The following is a 19,167-nucleotide window of genomic DNA, read 5'->3' as shown; positions in this document are numbered from 1 at the left end:
ACTCCAAATGACTGGGAACTGATAGATACTAGAGGTCTATGTAAAGTAGTGTGTCCTGACACTTTTTTCCTCCTCATAGCTGCTGTCTGCATCAGTCTGAGACATTGTAAGAAGCCACTTTTCTTTGCATATGGGATGGGTACATTTGGCTTCAGCTCAGTGAAGAGCCACACATTTGTATGAATAACCAAGGAAAGATTTTGAGCTTGTCTCTACTTCATATCCATATGTTTAGAAAGTATCTTTTGAGTCGACGACTAAAGAGTCCTTTGAGCCCTGTCTTTCTTAGAAATCTGCGGTCATGTAAGTGACTACTAAGATTGGTAGATGTCCACTATGATGAGAAAGGGAATTAGATAATATTCTTAAAGAAGACTTATTTTGGAACTGCAAAGTTGTAGCACCATTTTCGTTTTCATTTGTGGATTCATCATTAAGGCAATTATCTCATGATTCACTAATAAAGACAGATGGAGTATAAATTTTCTTTAACACATCAATGTTCTTGGATTCTGTGCTAATGAGGTCATTAGAATCAACATTGTGAACTATCACTGCTTTGATTTCTACGTTCTGTGCATCTAAAATCTGCACATCAAAATTATAATGAAACTTTCTAATGTGTCAGATGAATTTTCTTCTGGTGGTGACAACAATATGAATTCACAAGCATTCTCTGGTTTGAATTAAATAAGAAATCATTTAAAAGTTGGAAATTTATAACAAAATCTTGCTGGGAGAATGTCAAGTATCTGAGATGCATTTTCAAAATTATACATACAGCAGGATATAGAAACAAAGACCTGAATAGTCAAGAGAGAATAGGAGAGAAATGACTTCTTGTAATCTCACCTCAACACTGTGTTGATTAGTTTAGTATAAAGGTTTACCTACCTTTGAAAAGCCTGTGATTCCTTTACAATATGTAAATGATATGTACATGTGGATGCACAGTGTCTGTATTGATGTGGGAGAACTCTATTATAACTTCATTCCTCATGACTGAATAACTACACTAATACTGACAGTCCAGAGTATAAAGGGGAGAAAATATGATATCCCTATTGACATTTTCCGAGAGGACAGATATTAAATCCTGTGATCATATACAAACACAAACACATACAAATGGAAATTACATATTTTGTATACATACATGTTATGTAGTAGCTAATCATTTCATAAGATTTTTGCATATCAAGATATTAACTTTCACATGTTACATTTGTCACCTTGGCCAGAAAAATGCATGGTTATGTATTTAAATTGCTTAAAACAAGATAAACTACTGGGCTTGGTGGCATACACTTTTAATACCAGTACTCAGGCAAAGATAGGCAAATCTCTGAGTTTAAGGCCAGCCTGGTCTACAGAGTGAGTTCGAAGACAGCCAGGGCTATAGAGAAACCCTGTCTCAAAAAAACAACATATAAACAAACAAAAACAACAACAAAAAGAGATAAACTAACAATGGAGGGTAAGTCTTCTTTAACTTCTTTGGATGATCACAAGATATCTTGAAAAGTAGGCATTTATTAGGTCAAAGAGAATCTCAGTAAAATCCATAAAAAGGAAAAGAAAAGGAAAAAAAAGTCTATAACTAACATTATGTGGTGAGAACTGGGAGCCTGCATTAGACTGACCTAGGCACTCTGCATATATGTTACAGTTATGTAGCTTGGTCTATTTGTGGGACTTCTAACAATGGAATCAGGAGCTGTCTCTGACTCCTTCACTGATTTTTGGGACCCTACTCCTCATACTGGATCACCTTGTCCAGCCTTAATACATGGGGCAGAGGGAGTGCTTAGTCTTACTGAAACTTGATTTGCCATTGTTTTTTGAGACCTGCTCTTTCTTAAACAGAAACAGAGGAGGAGTAAACTGAGGGGAGGAAGAGAGGGAGCTGGAGGGAACAGAATGGGATAAGAGGAGAAAGGGGAAACTGTGGCCCAGACATAAACTAAATAAATAAATTTATTAAAAAAAAAGAACACAGTGATGCAAAAGTGCCAGTTTGAGCTTAAATTTTCCTTTTCGTTTTTTTTTTTTATCATGCTTCTTTGTCTTTTCATATGTTTTATGACATTTATTACATTCAGGAACAGTAAATTTTGCCTTTGACTAATGCTCTGTATTTTATATTCCAATAGAATTTCTTAAGTTTTGTTCTAATATGCTTTTAAGTTACTTGGAATTGTTTTGCATTTTCCAGTCTTGTTTTTCCTCTTCAAAAGGACCAGAGAACACCAATTAATCTAGAGATAATCTGTCCTACTTCGGGAAGAAGTGCATCTCATGAGTTGTTCTGCTCTGACCAATGGGAGCAGTTTCTAGCCTTTCTTATCTCTTTGATGTCACTGCCACCCTTCATTGTCTGATAGCCAAATCTTGAAAAACATCTTCCTACCTATTTTATTGAGTTGTGAACACCAACTCAGTCTGGAGAAAATCTAGTCAATGTTTTTCATTTCTAACCGTGTGATAGTTTTACACATTCCAAAATAGAAATGGAGAAGTTTGAGAAAACAAACATGAAATGACCTATACACTGTGATAAATGTTATATAAAACTGATAATCACAGAAGAAAAACAGCTTTTAAGTATAGCAGACATTAAACACAAAGAATGCATAAGAAAGTCATGAGCTTTTTCATATGGTTAGTAATAGATTAGACAGTGATTTTGCAGATGAGAATATGAAATCAGACATTTGCAAATCATGTTTCTCTGTTTATAAGTAATGTAAAAATAGACTACCCCTTTCCTGTTATATAGACACATATAAACACTCCTGCTTTATAAGAAAGCTTATACTTAATAAATGAACACCAATAAACCTCTGTGTTTATAATTTGTTATTTTCATCTTTCATTAATTTTTGCTTATATTAACTTTTAATATTATTTTAAATACTTGAGCTTTAACACATTCCTACATCTCACAGATTCTTCATAGTTCAAGTATTTCCAGTTACCCTTTTAGATGGTCAAGGGATCATGGGGTAGCCACTTTAAGGGACTTTAATCTGTGACTTTTGCTCTGTTAGAGATGAGTCACACTTTTAAATCACTTTTGTTTTTGGAAATAAGAAGGATGTGTGGAACTAGGCTTGTTTCCCTTTAATTAGCACTTAAAAAAAACATTTCTGGTGTAAAACTGTGGTATGGACTGAAACTTGGTTACTAACTTAGATAAATAAGATAACTAATTTAGATAACTAAGATAATTACAGACTTGCTCTGCTGTGAGCAGGGTGACAACATTATAAGCAGGTACAGTGTCAGTGTTGGAAAATGGATCATATTTCACGTAATGAATTCTTATTTATTTTTCAATTTAAATTAAATGATTTGTCTTCAAACCTCTACTCTGCATAAAAATAAATTATTTTCCTTGTAACTCATTCATTTGGATTTTCAACTCTTCTCTCAAAATATAATTTTATTTTTCTTAATGCTGTAGGCCCTCTTGAGTCATTGACTACAATTTTATAATAACTTCATCTATTTATTTCCAGAAATGTTACTACCTTTATTATATTGGATTTGGAGATCTTTTGCTTTCTAATTTACTTTAAGCAAGTTTACAAAATGCTTGAAATGTTGATAACATCCATCAAAAAATAGCCACAATCAAAGAATGGAGGAAGGAGAAATTAACATTGAGATTATGATACATCTGTTGATAAATTACTTCTCTTTTGTAATGTTATTGATTTCTTCCTTGCTTTATTTTATTTATTTATTTATCTATTTATTTATTTTGGTTTTTCGAGACAGGGTTTCTCTGTGTAGCTTTGTGCCTTTCCTGGAACTCACTTGGTAGCCCATGCTGGCCTCGAACTCACAGAGATCCGCCTGGCTCTGCCTCCCAAGTGCTGGGATTAAAGGTGAGCACCACCACTTGTCTTCTTTGAGACAAGACTTTCTTTGAAGCCCAGGTTGGCCATGAACTTGCTATCTTCCTGCTTTAGTTTCTTGCTGGGATAACAGTGGTTGCTACCAACTTGCTGTGGGCAAAGTATAAAAGGGCTTACTAGAGATGGTGACGTATTCTGAAGCAGCAGAACATGAAAGTTATGACAGCTACTAGGTTTGAAGAAAATGAGGGGAGAACACATTTAGGAAAATCTCAAGAGAGGGCTTGACCATGCGTAGAGATCAGTGAGAACATAAGGATTGCAGGAGAGACTGATGGGCTTCAATAGAACAATATAATCAGGCCTTCTATTATATAAGAATATAATCAGGAATCAGGAAAATAATTACACAAATTCACCAGTGCATCTGGCTTCTTGTCTTTTCTTGCCTCATGTTATGGGATAATCCCAAGTGTAAAATGAGGACAAGAGTGTGCAGTGATGTGATACATAAAACTCTGTCTCCTAAAGCAACAGCTGAGCAGAACAGGGAAGGTAAGACATTTAGAGAGAGTTGAATAGAAAATATTTAGTAACCCTCTAAGGGAAAGATCCTGCCTCTTTGTAAGTTCTAAAATATTCAATATCAATTTGCTTTATTTCATGTTAGCTCTAATTTAAGAGTCTGAAAATAGGAAAGTGTCATGAAACACTGTCATCCATATGTGACATTGCTGTTGCAACCTTGAACACATAGCAGCTATTGACACGTGCATAAGGCTGAGCCCTGCAACTTCCCACCATGGATATAGGAGGCACTCATAAGGATCAACCCATACCTCAGGAGCTAATGGTTAATGATTGATTGTTAATTAATGGTTATTAATTCCTGGAAGTTTGGCTGTCATTTTCCCTAATGGTATAGCTACTGCGGGACTTGGTAGGAAACAATTCAGAAGGAAAGTAAGGGGGAATTCCACAGGGTTTTGGGAGTAAATATAATCAGAATATATTGTATATGTGTATGAAATTGTCAAAAATAAAAAGTAGAGAAAATATTCTCAAAAATTCCTAAAATCATTTTTTCTTCTCCTACTTAAATAAAATCGTTATCCGTTTGCATGCTCCATCTAAGAATGTGACTTTCTTAATTGATTTTCCTACCAAACTAGCTATAGGAGTTATGTCCTGGAATAGACCTTTAGAATATTTTTAGCCCATCTCTTCTTTTGAAAACTACTTTTATTTATGTGTATCTTAGTTACTTTTCTATTGCCTTGACAAAATACCGGGACCAAGTCAATTTATAAAAGAAAGCATTTAACTGAGACCTTGCTTACATATCAAAGGGTGAATCTGTGACAGTCATAGCAAGGAGCATGGTAGATAGGAAGGCATGGAGCTGGAAGAGTAGCTGAGCACTCATATGTTGAGACAAGAAGCACAAAGCAGAGAGAGAGAGACTAACTGAGAGTGGTGTAGTCATTTTAACCTTCAAGCCCACCTCCAGTGACACACCTTCTCCAAGGCCACACTTCCTAAGCCTTCCCTAACAGTTCCAACAACTATGGAACATGTTTTCAAATATATGAACTTATGAGGGCCATTCTCATTCAAACAATATGTATGAATATTTTGCCTGCATGTATGTATGTATACCACGTGTGTGCTTCATGCTGGTGGAGTTTAAAAGATGACATTGGATTCCCTGGAACTAGAGATATACATGGTTGTAAACCACCAGGTGGGTGCTTGGAACTGAAACAGACTCCTCTACAATATCATCAAGAGCTCTTAACTGCTAAGATCTCTCTCTAACCCTCCCATCTCACCTTTAATCTCCGTAATCTTCATTTAGCAGTTTTAAAATTCCTCCAAGTATTATTATGATAGATTCCTATTATCAACAAGCACTTCCCCTACTTATTGTATCCTTTTTCATTACCATTCATAAAATTTACTTCACTTCATAAAACTATATTGTATGTTACTAAGATTGCTTTTAAAAGCCACTGTCTTATTTTCTCCCCAACTATTGCTCTGCTCATATCAGTCAACATTATATTGTGACCTGGACATTTTTTTTATTAGATCATTCCATAAAAGTCAAACTCTTTAGCTTGAGTAATCTATTCCAATTTACGTATAATTATAGCATGTTTCCCTCTTCCTCACATTAACATTTTGCTTTAATAAAATCCAAATGTCTACAGCACCTGACACACATTTACTTTTGTATTTTTTACAGCAAACAATTGTAAAACCTATGATATTTCTAAGAAACCTGTGATATTTCTGACACAGAACTGGGTGACGCGTATAAGGAAATGAATGAGACCAAGTCCATCTTCTCAAAATCCTCACTTGAGCATGGGTCTTTCTGCTATCTGAATGCATTTCCCATTTGCTGGCTCAGGAAAATTAGTCACTCAAGTTAAATTAATCTAGATTGAGTTTGAACAAGTTTCCTTTGCTCAGCTCTCTCTGATTCAACCAATTAAAGCTAGCTACTCCATCTCCCATGGGACTTAATACCTTTTGCACATCTCTGCTCTAACATTACGCCTTTTATTTACTTATATACCGTGCTCTATAACTTGACCCTAAGTTATATTAGTATACTTTTCAAGTCTTAGTGTCCTTGAGGCCTAGTAGCAATATCAGTAAATATTAAATGAACATATAATTGAGACTTATGAATTAGAACAAGGGAGCAAAGAGACCAAGCCCACTGAAGCGAAGGGAGAATGACAGAGCCTAGAAGAAAGCTGCCACAACACTGATTTTGAGTCTGATTTAGCATAAGAGTTTTGAGTTAAAACAGTAGGAAGATAACTAAGGTTTTGTAATGTCCAAATAATTCACGTGAGGCAATTATCTTTATAAAAGGCTCTATTCCAAGAGCTGTATTTTGTGTCTGTTTTAATTAACTGAAAGTGATTAGGCATGTCAAGATTTGGAAGGCCTACATGATAACCTCCTTATACTCAGTGTAGAAGCCCATATATAATGTTGTTCACATATAAGGTCTTACGTAGAAGCATGAAATTTTATAAATCATATCTATAAACACTAATATGTAGAAAAGATCTCCTTTGGCACTATTACATACAGTGTCTGTTTAAATATATTTTTCAGAAATAAATCTAGCACTAACACTGAACTGGAAGGCATCTGATTTGCAAAGGAATTATTTAGGATGTTTTCTTCTTTTTTGGGGGGGAGGGAGTTTCAGACAGGGTTTCTCTGTGTAGCTTTGTGAATTTCCTTGAACTCATGCTGTAGCCCAGGCTGGCCTCAAATTCACAAAGGTCTGCCTGCCTCTGCCTCCTGAGTGCTGGGATTAAAGTTGTGTGCCACCACCTCCCGGCCCTGGATGTTTTCTGTAACATAAGTTATTCCCAAAATTCTGTTATGTTTTTACCAATGCTCTGTCTGTAAAAATGTAATCTTAAGTTAACTGTGTGTCCAATTATTTTACGAATTTATTTCAATTATTTCTTGTTTAATTGCTGTGTTATTCAAAATATAGTAATAGAGAAAATATGTTTTGGGAGGAATAGTAGAGAAAGCACTGTTCAGGGTCATTGGGTGATTTAGGTTCCAATTCTTGCTGACACCTAATTAAACAAGTTAATATTAGATTAAGTACAATTTGGACTCCAATTTTCTCTTCAAGAAAACATATACACCTTATTGTATCAGAGGCAACAACTAGAACATCACAGTTTGAATCTCATATATGATGGGTTTTTATTGTGCTTTCATCTGTGTGGCCTAACGAATGAGTTAGGAGGCTTCAGGTGAGCATGTGATCGCAGATCAACCTGTTCACCTCCTGTCCTCTCACCTTTAAATGGAACATACTCCTAACACACCTGAGGAAAAGCAGCAGTTCCTTTGAGAATCAAACTGTGACATGACACTGTCAAAGACCCTTTCCCAACTCTATGCTAATACCTATCTTTGTTTTGTCATTTAGCGGTCCAATTTCAAACATTCCCTATCCTCACAGAAAAGTGAGGAAGGAATTTGTAGTGTGCAGGACAGTGATCACTGAAGCCTCTTCCAATGTAATGTCCTGTGTATTTTCTAGAAAAGTTTTGATACTTCAACAAGGAATGCTGTTTTTTCTATCTCTAGGAAAGTCTTTGGTACTGCTTACATATTTTTTTTTTATTATTGAGCTGAGGCTTAATTCTCTGACATCCTTTGGAAAATCTGTTCACTTTTCTCATTTCTAAAATAACACAACACAATTACATTTTATGACTTTTGTGTTGTGTGTGTATGACAGCGAGGGGAGAGAGACAGACAGACAGAGACAGAGTATATATACGTTTGTTGCATTCATGGGTCAGAGAAGGATTTGACATGATCTACTCTGTTTCTCTCAACCTTCTTCCTTGAGGCAGGATCTCTCACTCTATTTACAGGTGGAGGCCAGCAAGTTCCAGTGATTCTCCTGTCTCTGCTCCCAAGACTGCTACAAAGACATTGCCAGCCACAACATTTTCACTTAGTGCTAGAGGTTTGAATTCAGGTCCTCTTGCTTAAACAGCAAGTGCTCTTACCCATTGAGCCATCTCCCAGTCTACACTACATTTTATATTCTTCAGTGTTACTTTAATATTCTTTACAAGAACTTCTCATGGACAAATAGTACATGGTAAATACATGCATGAATGTATATACATGCATATATATTTTGCAGTGATATAACAGGATCCCAGAGGTTCATGCTTGTTAATCATACTCTCTACAATTTACCTACACATCTATCCTAATCAATGATATTTTGAATGAAAAAAAAAAAACATCGAATGATATATATTAGCCGACCCTAAAAGTTGTCAATAAGCAAAACTTAATAAAAATAGTTAGAGAATACCTTGCCTAAATAAATATTCATTTTTTTCAAACTTGGTAAAACAAACTTCTGTCAATTTTTCTAACCAATGTTTCAATGAAAATAAATATAGACATCTAGTGTATATTTTTTACTTCTAGGGTTACTAAAAAAAGTTTTGTTTGATAAACAAAATACCAGCACACAGACTTGATAATATGGCCATTTATAGAAATTACCCACTAAGAAAATGTTCGCAGTTACATTCTGAAAATCGAAATATCATTATGTGTTATTTGATCATCTGAAATTTTACCATGCCTGTTGAGGTGTGTCTTTTCCATTATGAGATCTCCAGCTTCAAAGAAATTGCACAATGACTCCTTGTCACCTCAGATTCCAGATACATTGCATAAGCAATTGTTTAGAAAATGTCTTTCTAAAATAGAAGATGACCGGAAAACTGCAAAGTCATTGCCAACTTAGATTGGCAATAAATCATAAGAACTTTGCATTTTCCTGCATGTTGTTTCTTAACTGCGGTTAATCTTGAGATAAAACTTTCTCCTTTTGTTTTGCATTCAACTTGAAATAAAATCAGAGCTGCTTTCTTATTAAATAGAAAGGAAAATAGAGTTTATGTAAGTTTTCTCTACTTCAACAGCTGGGCACTAGTGACAATGTTTTTTTTTTTTCTTTTTTACACTAATGGATTGCTGATAGTGAAAATAATTAGAGATCACTCACGAACTATTAGCATAGGAAAAGAGTTAGGTTTTGGCCTTTGTGATATCTTCATGTATTACTTATGGATTTATCCTATAAAATAACTTTGCTACTTACAAATATATGGGTCATGTAAACCGACATGTGGACCAATGGAATCGAATTGAAGACCCTGACATTAACCCACACACCTATGAACATATAATTTTTGACAAAGAAGCCAAAAGGGTACAATGGAAAAAAGAAAGCATCTTCAACAAATGGTGCTGGCATAACTGGATATCAACGTGTAGAAGGCTGCAAATAGATCCATATCTGTCACCGTGCACAAAACTTAAGTCCAAGTAGATCAAGGACCTCAATATAAATCCAGCTACTCTGAACCTGCTAGAAGAGAAAATAGGAAGGAGTCTTGAACGCATTGGCATAGGAGATCACTTCCTAAATATAACACCAGTTTTCACTCATAATGAATAAGCCTACTGAAATATATTGGTTATATCTAAACCCTAAGACAAAGAACTTTAAAAAGCTAACAATTGGCACATTGAGGCAGGGAATTAAAACTTGGAGAAGTCTGGTGGTGAAGATGAGAGGTTTTTTTCTTGTAGTTGTTTTGTTTATTTAAGTTTTAATTGCAGTTATAACTCCAGGGCCGATTGACCCAGTAACTGTATAGCATATATACTCATATATACTCCTGTCTTCGTAACTCTCCATTTCTATTACTTATTCTCATAGCTCCCCTTACGGCAATCTCCATCCAACACACCAGTTCTGTAAAGTAACTAGGACAGAAAGCTCGACTCTCAGTGGGATAACTGGGATAAAGGGTATTTTTGTTATGCAAAATGCAAGCAGAAAACTCATAATTTATACATCTTTCTTTTATCTGACTACCTGATTCAAGTACTGGGACCTGCCCAGCATTTAGGGAGCTAAAATGTTTTAGAAAGGTCCATCTTTGTAGACATAAAAATATGGATTCTTTAAATATACATAAAAATATGGGTCCTTTAGAGGATTTTAAAGAAACTCTTGAAAGAAAAAAAGTAATCAAAGGAGGTGACTGATTCAGAGTTTGAGCTAATAGAAGTTAAGTGCTCACTCTTTAAAGTAAATGTGCATGAAGTATATCCACAATATATACCATAATACCCAACAATTGCAATGTAAAATTCGGCTGCGTTTCAAACCTACCCTTAAGTGGCATATAAAGAGAACCCAAACATTAATTAAAGTCTATGGAAAAATGAACTGGCACTGGAATCCCTCAAAAAGGAGACAAGACTAATTTTGAAGTCTGAATCTAGCCAGGACCATTTCCTGCTGATAGAATTGCATGAGTAACTATAGCAACAACAAGAAATAAGATACTCAAGAGTTAATTTTTTTTTTCTCTCTTTGACATTGCTGAGTATCAAATCCATGCCTTTGGCCATGCATTCTACCATTGAACTACAACCTAGTTCCTGGGGTTTGGAAAGAGATTCAGCTTCAACTGGCCTTGATATCTCAGATGGCTCCAGACTTGTAATTCCTTATCATTTGTGCTAGGATTGCAGGCATTCGGGGCTGTCCTCAACTATGTGGAAACAAAGGCTTTTTCACATTATTCAAATGTCAAGGGTGCAATGCAAAATTACTCTACCAACTAAGAAACAGAAAAATATATTAGAATCTCAAAATAAAATAAATACATAGACACCAGCTTTGAGATAAAATAGATCTAAGTATTGTCAAAGACCTTAAAATAGCTTTAAACTTTACAGTATTTATTTAGTTTCATGCCTGATTATGATGTGATTCCATCAAATACACTCCTACTCCCTCCTCTCCAACTACTCCCATACCACCCTAATTTCCCTCCTAACATCATACACTCTCTTTCTTGATGTACTCACTCCACTTAGTACTGCCTGAAGCCTTTTAATTAGGGGTGGGAGTCCAAGAACCCCTCCCCCATCCTGCTGGAGTTTGGGCTGGCTTAGTCTTGTGCAGGTCTTGTGTGTTTATTCACAACACCCATGAGCTCATGTGTGCAATGGCTCTGTAATATCTGGAAAATACAGTTTCAATGAGTACATACACTACCTCTGGCTTCTCCAATCTTTCCATCCCCTCTACCTTGTTGATCACTGGAATGGGGTTCTGGAAGAGTTGTGATATAGGTGTTAAAGCTAAGTACTCTATGGTCTCTTATGCTCTTCACATTGATGAGCTGTGGGTCTCAGTATTAATTGCTATCTACTATAAAGATAAGGATTTAGGGAGTAGCTATTACTATGTCCATTTAGCAGAAGAATGTTCTTAAGGTCTTCCCTTCAGCCTGACCTAGTCAATCAAAGATTCTTGTCCTACTTCGCAGTACCAGACATGAGTTCTGTCTTGTGGATCAGGCTTTGAATTCAATCATAAAGTGGTTGGTTATACTCCAAACATTTCTGCTAATACTGCACCAAAAGGCATATCTTGTTAGACTGGTCATTATTGTCAAACAGGTTTCACTATTATATGTCATTAAGTGAAAGCAAAGAAATGCTCTGAAAACAAATGTAAAAGATAATTTCTCAAAGAAGCAGTACAAACCATACAAAGATACATCTTTTGAACTTAAAAGACATCTTAAATTTAAAAAAAGATATACTGAATGAGCACAATGATGTAATAAAATGACCAAGGAATCTAAGTTAGGCCAGTAGAAAAAGTACAAGTTGAAGAGTAGGGATAAAATATCAAATTTAAACAACAGAGTTTCAATGTCTTCTTGAACTGCGTTTTTTCCATTTATTCCCATGGCTTCCAAGTAATTCCCTTTATCTAGGGTTACAGTACAGGCATTAATTCCCTCCTGTAGAGTGGTATCACATCCAGTCAGAAAGTAAATGGTTACACCCACAATAGCCTTACCAGCATTACACCTGTGGGCATATTTTACCAGATTGATAATCTAACACATAGGCTCAAAAGTTAAATAAGACTATTGATACGAATTCTCACCTGGTGTTTTATATAGCACTTTCTGCCATTACAAAAGCTAGCCAGCAAGTAGGAAGCATCCAGCACAGTTCCAGCATGATTTCATTGTCTTGTAACTAAAAGATCTCATCAACATTTCTGAAACTAGTTTTGAAATGTTCCTTTATCAGACCATGTTTTCATTTGCCTTGTCTATTGCTGAGTCTCATATGGATGTGTGTGTGTGTGTGTGTGTGTGTGTGTGTGTGTGTGTGTGTATGTGTGTGTACATGTGTACATATTTGTGTATTGTGTGTTTTTCACCGAAAAGCTGGTTATGATGTATTAACAAGAACAGAGATACTCTAAAGTGTATTGATGAAAATGTATCTTGAAAGGTAGGGTTTAATATTTACTGTAGACAATGCTGGCCACCCTTATTTCATATCCACTTTTGACTTGGTATTTCCTAAATAAGAGTATGGACCCTGGTAGATTGGTCAGACTCCAGTGGAAGACTGTACTTCAAGAGCATATGGAAAGTATTAACTCTAATTGATAATTTTTGTTTATTTGTTTTTTGCTTTAAAAGAGGACACAGAGTTCGGTGGGTAGTGAAGACAGGCTAGACGTGGGAAATGTTTTAGGAGGTGGGATATGATCAAAATACATGTGGGGTGGCTTGAGAGGGAGGGCTGGGAGATGGAAGGAGGGAGGAGATGGGATCTGTGGGTGGTATATAGAGTGAGTAGAAATTTTCTTAATAAAGAAAAATGGAAAAACTTTAAACAGCAAAGCCAAAAAAACATTGTATGAAATTCTAAAAGAATTTATATAAATTATTATTTTACCAATTTTTTTCTGTTGGTAAAATGTGGGGAAGAAACAAAAAAGGAAAAAAAATCATTTTATAATATCTTTATTAAACCTGAATATTTTTAGTATATGTCTTCCTATTAAGCCATGGCTAGTCTTAAACTTACTATGAACCCTAGACTGGCTTTGACGTCACTATCCTCCTGGGTATACTTTTAGATGGACAGAATTACACTCTTGTGCTATGACACTTAGCCTAAATATCAATTCTTAGAAGATCTATGTTTCTAATTACCTTTACAACTTCTTGATTTTATAGTTTTTAGATAACATTTTACCATGGAGCCCAGACTGGCCTAGAAATATGATAATCCTGCTCCAGCCTCTCAAAGGCTAGAATTACAGGTGGAGACCATCATAATTGGATACAAATGCTTTTATTAAATAGTTAAAATGTCTTTTGTTTACTACCCAGTGTTTCTTTTGTATCTGTTGCAATATTTCCCTGTTCATTACTGATTCTGTTAATTTGAGTCGTCTGTTTCTTTATTTTGGTTAGTTGGCCAAAGGGTCTGTCAATATTGGTTTTCTACTCCAAGAACAAACTCTTCAATTATTAATCCTTTATATTATTTTCTTTGTTTCTAGCTCATTAATTTCTGTTTTCTTTTTATTTCTAGCCACCTGCAGAGTTTGAATTTTTCTTGTTTTCCTAACTCTTGAGTTGAATCATTAAATCATTTATTGATACAGTTTCTGATCTCTTAATGTGAGCTTTTAGGGCTATGAACTTCCCTCTTAGAACTGCTTGTATGTGTCCCAGAGGTTTTGGTGTGATGTGTTTTTATTTTCATTTAGTTTCAGGAATATTTTCATTTTTTCCTTGATTTCTTCTTTGACTCATTCTACCTGAAATAATGAGTTTTGTAATCTCTGTGAGTTATAACATTTGATGGAGTTTTGTGTGCTGTCAACTTTAAGTTTTTTTCCCATAACGTTCAGATAGCATACATGAAATTATTTCAATTTTTCTGCATTTGTCAAGGTTTATTTTGCAATTCTACATGTGGTTTATTTTAGGAAATTTTCCATGTGCTGCTAAGTACAATGTATATTCTTTGGCATTGAGGGGGGGCAGAATTCTGTAGATATCTGTCCATGTGATGTAACATGTTAAATTCTGATGTTTCTCTGTGTGTTTTTTTTTTCTGATGGCTTAGCTGTTCAAGAAAGTGGGAAGTTGAAATTGCCTACAATCATTGGGTTAGTGTTAATCAGTGTTTTCAATTTAGTTACTACGCTTAATATTATGATGTTTTCCAGGTTTGATCCCTTGATAATAATCAAATACACTTTTCAGATTACTTTTAGTTTGAAGGCTCTTTTGTCAAATATTAGGATAGGAATGCCTGTTTGCTTTTTTCCCCCTCAGAAATAAAGTCTTATATTGATCTGGAGAGACAGCTCAGTGGTTAAGAGCACTGGCTGCTCTTCCAGAGGTCCTGAGTTCAATTCCTAGCAACCACATGGTAGCACATAACCATCTGTAATGAGATCTAGTGCCCTCTTCTGGCATAAAGATGTACATGCAGAAAGAGCACTCGTACATAAAATAAACAAATATTAACCCATACATATAAATATAAAAGACATTTTAAAAGAACTATAAATTTTTGCATATGCACATTTTATGACAAATCTAAATATTCACAGTAGACATTATTAACCTCTAAATCTATGAGTGACAAAAAAAGATAAAACATGAAATGCACATTTTCTTTAAACAAATATTTTATTTTACTAACTGGTTGTGTATGTCCAGGTGTTCATTATCATACTCACAAGCACATATACACATACACACACACACACACACACACACACACACACACACACACACACAAACACAGGGGGGGAGTGCAGGAGAAAGAGAGCGAGAGATATACAAATGGAAAGATATGTCAATGGAACAAAAGGAGAAAACTGCTTTAAATTTAGTATTACATAAGCCTTGGACACTAACCATGTTCCATACATGTATATGCATGGTATTATTAGATAATTATAGACATTCCTTCACATCACTTTTGAGAACTTAAAATGTAAGGAATGCATTTAGGGGTTATTTTGTTTGTTTATTTGTTTGTTTTGCTTTTTGTTTGTTTTTGGAGACAGGGTTTCTCTGTGTAGTTTTGGTGCCTGTCTTGATCTCACTCTGTATACTAGGCTTGCCTCGAACTCACAGAGATGGAGGAGAGAAAGGAAGTAGTAGCTAGAGAAGGAGGAGGACTCCAGGGGTCAGCCACCCAGTTACACAGCAAGCCAAGGAGAAAAAGTAAGATTTACAAAAGTAAGAGAATGGGAAAAGCCCAGAGGCAAAAGATAGATGGGAAAATTTAAAGGTAGGAAAAGCTGGCTAGAAACTAGGCCAAGCTAAGGCCAGGCATTTATAATTAAGAATAAGCCTCCAGGTGAGTGATTTATTTGGGAGCTGTGTGGAGGACCCCCAAAAGAGAAAAAATAAGCAACAACAGCTTTTGGTGGTTTTGATTTGTTGTACATGATTAGTGTTTAAGATAACATGCCATGGAGTGGTGTTTTTGTTTGTTTTCCTGTTTGGGGTCTTGTCTAGTTGAAGTTCCTGATGCTTCTTGTATCTATATGAATGTCTTTCTTCGATTTGAGGATGTTCTCTTCCATTATCTTGTTAAATATCTTGTCTCTATCACTGACCTGGGATTCTTCTCCCTCAATTCTGCCTGTAAGTGGAAGATTTGGTCTTTTGATAGTGTCCACATTTTCTGCATGCTCTTTCCTGTGCTTTTTTTTTTAACTATTAATACCATTTGCTTACCCTCTGATTTATCTTCAAGACCTGATATTCTTTCTGAAGTTTGATTCATTTTACTTGTAAGGCTTTCTTCTGAGCTTTCTAGTTGGAATATTGAGTTTTCCAGTTCCATCTTCATTTCAGATCATGGTCTCTTCAATGTTTTTTATTTCTTTATTGAATTCAGCTATGTATTTGCATCTTCTTGGAAGTCATTCAAGTGTTTATTCTTACCCTCTTCGAGTTCAATGATGTTACTGGATTCTTTTTAAGTTCTTTGATAAATTTTATGATTATTCTTTTAAATTCTGTCTCCTGGGGTCCATCTAAGTGATTCATATTAAAGAACACTTAGATAGGACCAGTGGGTTTGATGGGAGGCATACTGTCTTGGCTATTCCTGTTGTTTATGGTTTTGCAATTTGTCCTGTACTTGTGGGCTTCTTTCTTTGTTGTGTGTCTGATGTGATAATCTGGCCTTCTTTATATTGTGCCAGTGGAGGAGAGGACTGACTTAAACTGTGCCAGGAAGCTGATGATAGGCTATTTAATTGGAATAAGGAAAGATGGCTTTGAAACTATGGGTCTGTCTTGGGCTGGGTTTATGAGTTCAGAGATGAACACAGGTAGAGAGAAGAATAGGAGACAAAAGGCACATCTCACCAAGGGAGGCTCTCCATGAAGATGGGTTTTAAGACCACCAATCTGGAGCTAGGCCTGTAGATGTGGAGATGGCTTAAGGTAGAGGCTGGTGTTGGCAGTGAACTGTCTCGTGTTAAATTAGAAGAGTAACTCAAAAGCTACCCAGATATTTCTACTTCCTCCTTTAAAATTGCTGGCATTCATATTAGGAGTTTTGCCTTGGAGATTTTATATACATATCCCTGAGGCACTCCCTTATTGATACTTCTCCCAAAGGAGAATTTGGCTAAATCAGTAAAATTATACTGTTTGTTGCAATATTTAAATAGTTCATCTTGGGGTACTCATAACTACTTCCACAAGCCTCTTAAGTGTAGTGTGGAACTTCATATTTATCCCTTCCATGAGACTTCCAGAGTTCCTCATGACCTAAAGCTAAAGTGTAAATAAGGAGTCTAATACAGAATCCTCCACATCTTTAGTAAGTACTATTAATTCTCTGGTGTTTTATTGGAACTGCTTTAATCCAGATAGACCTGGATTGGTGTTTATACGCACATTTATGTTCAAAGTCTTTTTGTTTACTTTCATTTTTATTAAATTATATTTAAAAATTTATACTTCTTTTCTGTATTTACATCATCACACCCCCTCTTTCTCTATATTCTCAATTAAAAATCATTATTGGCCACCCAAAGGTATCTTTGATATTATAGCACTAAGCATCCTTCTGAGGGTATTTCATATTCTTTGGTTATTCATCGTTTTTGAAGAAGCATATTGGAGGCATGGACTCATACATCCCAGGATATTCTAGAATTTACTATGTAACTGAGGATGACTTTTAACTTGATTCTCTTTTCTTCGATTTTCTTAGTTCTGGAATTACAGACATTCAACACCATGTCTGGCTCAGCTATAAGTCTTTTATTGAGTAACAAAAAACTTTGGTATGTGATTTGTGGTGGTATTCTCATTGTACTGAAATGTGATTTTGATTGTATGTTAATAAAGTTGCCCGGGGGTCAGAGCTATTAGAGCCATAGAGTGTGGCGGTGGTGGCACACGCCTTTAATCCCATAGATCTCTGTGTGTTCAGGGATACAGCCAGCATTGGAGACATATGCCTTTAAGACCTAGGGGGCTGTACATTCAGACAGTGATGAGGCAGTCACGTGTTTGGGTTTACAACCAATGAGAAGGCAGAACAATAATACTATAAAAAAGACGTACAGACAGGAAGTAGCGCTCTTTCGGGAAGCTGGGACACCACAGGCGGAAGGGTGAGATTTTAGCTCTGAGCTCTGACCTCTCGGCTTTCTCTTTAACATTGTTTCTGTGTTTCTTATTTAATAAGACGGTTGGTTACATCAATAGTGATTAATATACTTTCATCATTCATCTTGTTAATGAAACCTAATAACTCACATAAGAATCTATCTGAATTTTTTGAAATAAAACAGAAAGTACAAATCTGAGATATTTTAGACTTTATTTAAAAAAATCTGAGATATGTTACAAAGGAAAAAATAAAGTTTTTTCTCTAATATTATTTAGCTTTATTTATAAAACTTTAGGTATAATGTACATTAGAGAAAGGTTTTATGCGGAAGTATAGACAAGCTTGAATGGTCTTTTCTCATTTATGGGTAAGTTTCTTAGTTGGTTGTTTTTCATTCATCAAATGAAGTAATTTGTAAACCATAAATGTGGAATACACTCATAAAAAGAAAGCCTCCCATTCAAATTTCATCAATTAAAAGATTACTTATACTTCTATTATATAAGAAACAGCATGTTAATACTTAAGAAGAGCCCAAGTGTTTTTGAAAACTGTCAAGCAAGTAAGAAAATTGAGTATGTCGAGATAATTGAGAGCAAATATCAGTAAAGGGCAATCCTTAGATGCTTGCAAAAAGAAGCTTTCAGGTTCATTAATTCTTCTTCCATGGACTAATGACTATACTAAACTAGAAATGAATCACTTTAAACAAAATCAAACTTCTGTTGGTAATAGAAGTAAAAGCCTAATGCATAATAATGAACAGATGGCTATTTCTGTCTTTGCCATCGTCTGTCCTTGCTCCCTAAAGTCTAACATAGAGAATCACTCATTTAGAATGAGCACCAAGCTAAAAGATATTTCCAATGTTCCCAATGATAGGGTTGTATGCGTAAGAATTGTAAAACACTTAAAAAACACAAACATAGCAGTTGTGGCTCATACCCCATCAGAATTTATGATGTAAAGGACTCAAATCTGATGTTTGAGCCAAAATCACAAATTATTCTAGTGAGTCTCCTGATCAGGAGCAGCTAGACTAGTCTACTTTTCAAAACAAATGTCTTCTATAACAGAATTTGATATACTTTTCCTGTAAAGAACATGATAATGAACATATTTTATACCATTCAGAGCACATGCCTATCATGACTTCACAATTCTGTCACTGTAATGACATACTTACATAATGCACAACTAT

The 19,167-nt window shown here is 35.3% G+C and overlaps 1 pseudogene; it reads right to left on the bottom strand.

The window, feature by feature from the left end:
- Positions 1-285: 285 nt before the first annotated feature.
- LOC114698300 overlaps positions 286-19,167 on the bottom strand; it is a 65,085-nt pseudogene continuing 46,203 nt past the window's right edge.

Source organism: Peromyscus leucopus, chromosome X (assembly GCF_004664715.2).
Source record: "Peromyscus leucopus breed LL Stock chromosome X, UCI_PerLeu_2.1, whole genome shotgun sequence".
NCBI lineage: Eukaryota > Metazoa > Chordata > Mammalia > Rodentia > Cricetidae > Peromyscus > Peromyscus leucopus.
Note: the sequence above shows the minus strand (reverse complement) of the source record. Positions and strands in the feature narration are given on the sequence as shown.